The following is a 7,977-nucleotide window of genomic DNA, read 5'->3' as shown; positions in this document are numbered from 1 at the left end:
GAAAAATGGAAGACCCTTCTCCTGGCTCATAGCTGAAGGAACTCTGCTTACCATCTAAGGAACTTTGTCAGAGCTGAAGTAGAATTTATATTAAAATTTTGATTATGGGTGTTTGTGTGTGTATGTTTGTTTCTCTCATGTGCTATTGATCCCTAGATCCTACCACACTCACCCCATACTGTGACAAATAGCTCCATGTACAGAAACTCATATTGAACTGAATATCTCTCTGAATTTTGAGAGGATAGGGAAAAACCTTATTTCCATGTTGAATTATTTTCTCAAATGGATTCTGTGTCGAATTTTGAGAAGATATGAGACAAAAATGCCTCCTTTTGTTTAATCTCCATTATGTATTTTTGGGATTTATTCCAAATTTTATACCAAATATCTGTAATTTTATTCATCTCCTCTGCCACAATCCAAGTGTGACAAGTACTATTTGTATCTAATCTGCTGTCATAACCTCCTATTTGTATCCTGCCGACTCTCTTGCCTTGCTGAAATCTGCTCCTGTAGTTAGACAGGAAGTTACTTAAAACTTTCAGTCATATGTTGGCTCAGTCTTCTCTTGGTTATACCTTTATTTTGAGAATAGAATTGAAACTTTCGATTCTATTGTGTCAGAAAAGGTCTTACATACTCAGGCTCCTCAATAATTCTCCAACTCCATGTCCTTCCCATGATGATCATGCTATTCGATTTCTCTGTCCCTCATGTACCCTGGTCCTGTCCTCTCCTAACATCTAACTAGACTTCACACATTTCAATCTTCATTTCACAGATTTTTATATCCAGGACTCCTTTTGAAGAACACATAAGAAACCGCTTCCTCAGAATCCTAGTCTCATGTAATATGACATTCTACCAAAATTGTGAATATAGAAGCCTTAATTCCCTAATCTCAGATTTGTATTATAACTTCTGGGTTTCTCAAGTTGGCACCTGGTCTCATCTGATGATCATTCATGTTTCATGGTTTCTCCAAAATATACTGTGTTGGTTCCTAGGTAGACAAATAACTAGCTTTGTCCAGACCTTCCCTAGCATATTACTGTGGCAAAAAGCTTGAGATGTTCCAGTTAAAAAACACCTACTGACTAGTACAAAACCCTGATTTTTATTTTGTAATAGTCTCAAGGACTTCTCCTTCTTTATCATTTCTGTGTCTTTTTTTCATCTCCAGCAAAAGAGAAATTGAAGAACATGAGGAGGGACAATCAGAGCAGTGTGTCCGAGTTCTTCCTCCTGGGGCTCCCCATCCAGCCAGAGCAGCAAGGCATGTACTACGCCCTGTTCCTGGGCATGTACCTGACCACGGTGCTGGGGAACCTGCTCATCATCCTGCTCATCAGGCTGGACTCTCGCCTCCACACCCCCATGTACTTCTTCCTCAGCCACCTGGCCCTCACTGACATCTCTTTCTCCTCAGTCACGGCTCCAAAGATGCTCATGAACATGCTGACACAGACTCAATCCATCTCCTATGCTGGGTGCATTCCCCGGGCATATTTTTTCTTAATTTTTGTGGATCTTGACAGCTTCCTTCCTGACCTCAATGGCCTATGACAGGTATGTGGCCTGTCATCTTCACTACACCAGAATGATGAGACAGAACCTCTATTTCCTGTTAGTGGTTGTGTCCTGGGTCTTGTCCTTTGCCATTGCCCTTGTGCACACCCTCCTCCTAGCCCGCCTCTCTTTTCTTGGAGGCAACACTGTTCACCACTTCTTCTGTGACCTCTCCACCTTACTCAAGCTGTCCAGCTCAGACACCACCATCAATCAGCTGGTCATCCTCATTGTAGGATTAGCGATTGTTACCCTGCCATTCTTATGCATTCTGGTCTCTTATGGCCACATTGAGGCCAGTGTCCTGAGAAGACCCTCCATCAAGGGCATCTGCAAAGCCTTGTCCACATGTGGCTCCCACCTGTCTGTGGTTTCTCTGTACTATGGAGCCATTATTGCACTCTACTTTGTCCCCTCATCCAATAACTCTAATGACGACGATGTCATTGTGTCTCTGTTGTACACTATGGACACCCTCATGCTGAATCCCTTTATCTACAGTTTGAGGAATTGGGATATGAAAGGAGCTCTGAGAAATGTCCTGAGGAGAGGAACATTTTCAGCATGATGTGCTTTGCATTTCCTATAACTGGAAATGATACCTCAGTCCTGCACATACATCTTTTCCTCTCTGACTTGATGTTTTTGGTCAATCTCAATATGGCAACATTTTTCAGATTATGTTTCACCTTGGATATAGGTTTTCTTTGTCTTGATCTTGAGAGACTTTGAAAAGGCTTTTGCAACATGCTTGTACTCCTGTCTTCTCCTTATTCTTTATTATTTAAATTATTTATTTATTTTATAAGGTATCCCTTATAAAAATAAGGGTTCAACATTATTTGATCAGCCAGTCAACATTTTATTTTGCTGTACTCTGATTGAACCCAGGAGTTTGCACGTGTGAGACAAGTCTTCTACCAGTGAGCTATACCTGAAGATCATTTTATTATTTTTATTTTGAAACTATGCCTTCCCATTTTACCCAGGCTGGAATCTCTTACCTCAGCCTCCTGAGGTGTTGGTATATTATAGGTGTGCACCACTGTGTCTGAATCAAACAATTTCAAGTTTAGTGTAATTGCAGATTTTAGTCCCCATTTTTTTGATAGTGCAAAGTTTTCAAAGCAAAGCTTTTCCCCCCAAGATGACAAGACTTTTTCTTTTGATAGATTCATGATGGTTTAAATTTTGTATTTAAATTTGAATTTACTTGTTGGTAAGCTTAATCAGAAAACTTGTTTTCCTTCACTTGTCACTTCTTTTTTTCTTTTTCTTTTTAAATTTATTGGTTCTTGGTTATACATGATGGCAAAATTCATTTTGATATCATTATACAAGCATGGGATATATTGAATATATCTTATTCTAGTTAGAATTCCATTCTTATAAAGAGACATGGTGGGGGATTCACCGTGTTGTTTTCATATATGAGCATGGGAAAATTATGTCAGTATATGTTTGTTTTTATTGGCCCAGAATATCGATGTATTTACAGAGTTCCATGTGATGTTTTGATAAATGTGTACATTGTATAATGTACAAATTAAGATAAGTATATTTATTTTTCTCGATTGTCTTCTTTTTTTGTGGTAAAAACATTTAAAACTCCTCTGGTAACTGTTTTCAAATGTTCAGTATATCATCTTCACCTTTAATCACCTACAACCAGATAACACCAGACTTTTTTCTTCTTTAATGCCCACTGGCCAACCTTTTTCTGTCTCTCTCCCCCACTTCCCTCATAGTCTCCCCAGTTTTTTATAATTTCTTATTCATTGTCCTCTTTTTTTAAAAATTCATTGTTTGTAGTGGTGGCAGCTAGGGATACAACATTTTTCTCCTGAATGAGAAGGTTTTCCATACAGGATCAGGACAAAGACCCAGACAGAATGGATCAGGCCTCAAAAGGCCAACAGAAAAATAGCAGGAGCCCTTTAAGTCCTAGGACTATTTTTCAAATATTTGTAATGTTTTTCCCCAATCTACAGAAAACTGTATTTTCATCTTCATAAAAGCATTGAGATATAGAAACAAAATAACATAAACATATACAGTTGAAATACATGTGTGGATACACAATGTGATACTGTGCAGCACAGCACAATGTGACGAGAGAAGTGACCCTAACCTCCTGGGACCTGGGCAGCCCATCAAGGAGCTCTGCTGTCTTCTCTCCAAACCTCATACAGCCAGCCTCAGGTAACTGCTGCAGTGTGGCTCCAGTCCATTTCTCCTTACCAGGGGAAGATGAATCTTGGGCACCTTCTTCCACTGCACATGACTCCACACCACATATGACAGGATCAGCTAAGAATAGTATTCTTAAAGAAAATAAGGATAATATTTTCTTAAGAGTGACACCTCCTTTCCTGGGCATCATTTCTCATTATCACATCTCTTTTCATCTGCCACACCTCCCCACCCCCACCTCTTTTCCATTCATTACCTTTTAATCCGACTGGGCTTCTCTGGGTAGGTATCATTGGTTCACCTCCACCTCCCTCAACAGGCATGCAGCAGGATTAGGCTTTCTAGAATTTCCTTTCCTGTTTTCCAGAAAGAAGGCATAGGTTGAGAAAGGCAAAGGTAATGAGATTGCTTTCTGTATGGGAGCAAAGTGTCACCTATGATGGTTAAAATTTAACATCCTGAGGGAAAGTGACTCTCCAGCCTACCCTCCTGTTAAGAACCCACACTGCAAATTCAGAGGAATTTAAATGGAATTTTGAGCAGCAATTTCTCCTTCTGTGAGGACACACAAGTGTTATCTGAATGCAAGTTAATTGGATTCATAAGACAAATTTTTGAGATGAAGATAGTTTTAAAATGTTTTCATTAGTACATTATAGTCACACATAATTGTGGGGTTCATTTTTGACAATCACAAATGCATGGAATATCCATTTCAGGACCCAGTACGTCCTCTTTCTCTCCTCTCCTTCCTCCCCTGTTCTCCTTCTTGGTTTTGTAATTGGTGTTTTATAGATATCAAGCTGAATTCACTGGGGTGTGTTCGTACATGAGCATAACATACTGTGGTCAAGATCATTTCCCAGTTCCTCCTTTTCCCCATCCCTCCTCTGTCCCCCTCAACCTCTTCACTTGACTCCACTGAACTCCCTTCTATTTTCATGCAACCCCCCTTTCCCATTATTTTGCTTTAGCTTCTACATATGAGAGGAAACCTATGGCCCCCGATGATAGAAGGCTAGCTTCTTTCACTCAGCAAGGTGTCCTCTAGTTTTACCATTTACCAGCAAATGCCATAATTTTATTCTCCTTTATGGCTGAAGAGACTCCATTGTGTGTATCTACCACATTTCCTTTGTCTATTCATCTGTTGACGGGAACCTGGGCTGAGTTTTCAATTTCCTCCCTAATTTATTTCTTCAGCTATCCACTTGTCATTCAATAAGGTATTATTTAGTCTCCAGATGTTACAGAAACTTCTATTTTCTATTTTACCACTGATTTCTAATTTCATTCCATTATGATCTGATAGAATACAAGGTGTTATCTCTATTTTTTTTTTGTACTTGCTAAGAGTTGCTTTGTGGCTTAAGATGTGGTCTATTTTAGAGAAGGATCCATGTGCTGCTGTGATGAAAGCGTATTTAGTCATTGATGGATGAAATATTCTACATGTCTGTTAATGATAAACTAGTAGTTGTATTTTTTAGTTCTATAGCTTTTTATTCTTTATTTATATATTTATCATAGTGTATACCATATGTATATATATATACTATTTTTATATCTTCATTAAAAATAAACAAAAGAGATAAGTATGGGAGATGATGAATGTGTTGATTGGACTTACTATGGCACTCATTTCATTATGTACATGCATATCAAGATGTTCTGTTGTGCACCTTAAATTTATGCACAATAAAACATGAGGTGTTTCTAAGACTGCTCTTCTCACATCCCTTTGAGGGATGTGTCATTTCAGACAGTGGGTGTGGTGTCACCTTGTACTGCATTTAGTGAAGAATTTAGAGACACACATACACCAATGGTTCAGAATAGAGGACACAAAGACTAACCCACAAAATTATAATTGTCTATATTAGACAAAGCTGCCAAAAACATGCATTGGAGAAAAGATAGCCTCTTCAACAAATGGTGCTGGGAAAACTGGAAATCCGTATGCAACAAAATGAAATTAAATCCGTATCTCTCACCATGCACAAAACTCAACTCAAAGTGGATCAAGGACCTAGGAATTAAACCATAGACTCTGTGTCTAATAGAAGAAAAAGTAGGCCCTAATCTTCATCATGTGGGATTAGGCCCCAACTTCCTTAATAAGACTCCTGTAGCGCAAGAATTAAAACCAAGAATCAATAAATGGGATGGACTCATCTTCTCAGCAAAAGAAACAATCTGTTAGGTGAACAGAGAGCCTACATCTTGGGAGCAAATTTTTACCCCTCACACATCAGATAGAGCACTAATCTCTAGAGTATATAAAGAACTCAAAAAGCTAAATATAAAAAAACCTCCAATCAATAAATGGGCCAAGGACATGAACAGATATATGAAAAAATGTTCAACATCTTTAGCAATTAGAGAAATGCAAATCAAAACTACTCTAAAATATCACCTCACTCCAGCCAGAATGGCAGCTATTATGAAGACAAACAACAATACATGTTGGCCAGGATGTGGGAAAAAGGTACACTCATACATTGCTGGTGGGACTGCAAATTGGTGCAGCCAATATGGAAAGCAGTATGGAGATTCCTTGGAAATCTGGAAATGGAACCACCATTTGACCCAGCTATCCCTTTCCTCAGTCTATACCTGAAGGACTTGAAGACAGCATACTACAGGGACACAGCCACATCAATGTTTATAGCAGCACAATTCACAATAGCTAAACTGTGGATCCCACCTAGATGCCCTTCAGTAGATGAATGGATAAAAAAATGTGGCATATATACACAATGGAATTTTACTCAGCAATAAAAGAGAATAAAACCATGGCATTTGCAGGTAAATGGATGGCGTTGGAGAAGATAATGCTAAGTGAAGTTAGCCAATCCCAAAAAACCAAATGCCGAATGTTTTCTCTGATATAAGGAGTCTGACTCCTAGTGGGGTAGGGAGGGGGAGCATGGGAGGAATAGATGAATTCTAGATAGGGAAGAGGGGAGGGAGGGAAAGGGAGGAGGCAAGGGATTAGCAAGGATGGTGGAATATGATGGACATCATTATCATCCAAAGTACATGTATGAAGACATGAATTGGTGTGAAACGTACTTTATATACAAGCAAAGATATAAAAATTGTGCTCTTTATATGTAATAAGAATTGTAATGCATTCCTCTGTCATATATTTAAAAAATAAAATCAATTAAAAAATGTATTTCCAAGAGTGCTACTTATATACAAAAGAAAAGGCCACTCTGTTTCTGCCTAGTTCTCTTGGGTCATTCAGCTTTGAATCTATGAACCAGCATTTAAGGGCTCCCACTGTGGAGGCCTACATGATGTGGGTGCCCAGACAGTGTGGAAAGGCCACACCCAGGTGTTTTTACTGACAGCCCAGCTCAGGTCCCAGCCAATAACCCCAATCAACTGTTAGATACTTGCTTGATTGTGCCTCCAGATGACTCCAGCCTGAGCCATTCTGAAATGGAGTAGTTTTGATTTGCATTTCAGCCTCTCCAACGTGAAGCCCCTCTTCAGTTTTTCCCAGCCGAGGATCAGAGACGGCCTGTGTCTTTTCCGAATTCCTGACCCACAGAACGTGTGAGCTTTATAAAATGGTTGTTCAGTGATATGAAGTCTTGGGTCAGTGTGTTACACAGCTATAGTAACTGGAACAGTCATTAAGGGGACTGTCACATTTGGCACATTGATTAGGGTGTTAGTCCCTTAGGCTGGGTTCAGTGCTTTAATGTACAGTGTTCCATTTAACTCCCATGATAACCTCCTGAGCAAGGTGCTATCACTCTCCATCATGGGTCCAAGGAAACAGGTCCTCAGGGAACTTCAGCCCTTGCTAGAGCACCCCGTGTGCCAGGGGAGAGCTGGTAGCAAAGTCAGGTCAGTCTATGCTTGATGACCTTGGGTCTAGTCCCACCTTCTACTAAACAAGCCCAGTGCATGCCCCATGGAGTACCTCACAGGAGAGGGGAGACCTGCACAATCCCAAATGGCAGTGAGTATGCTCTCTAAAGGGTCAGAATCTGTGGCCTTTCTCTCCACCAGCATGTGATTGGGAGAGGCCAGCTCCATGCTGTGCTACCTCAGAAGCCAAGATAACTAGGGCCACTGAGGCTTTCCAAGTACCCCTTTTCCAGGGATTTCTGTGGCTCCCCCTCTGGTCCCTTCACAGGTTCCCTCCCATGGGCAAGGCAGGAAATTGGGCAATTAGTCCATGCTGGCTTCCTC

At 40.1% G+C, this 7,977-nt stretch overlaps 1 pseudogene; it reads left to right on the top strand.

Moving 5' to 3' along the window:
* Window positions 1-1,203: 1,203 nt before the first annotated feature.
* LOC107152215 lies at window positions 1,204-2,140 on the top strand (annotated as a pseudogene).
* Window positions 2,141-7,977: the final 5,837 nt, after the last annotated feature.

The sequence above is a fragment of the Marmota marmota genome, unplaced genomic scaffold (genome assembly GCF_001458135.2).
Source record: "Marmota marmota marmota unplaced genomic scaffold, marMar, whole genome shotgun sequence".
In the NCBI taxonomy this organism is placed as follows: Eukaryota; Metazoa; Chordata; class Mammalia; order Rodentia; family Sciuridae; genus Marmota; species Marmota marmota.
The sequence above is the reverse complement of the archived record's forward strand: the minus strand, read 5'-3'. Positions and strand labels throughout refer to the sequence as shown.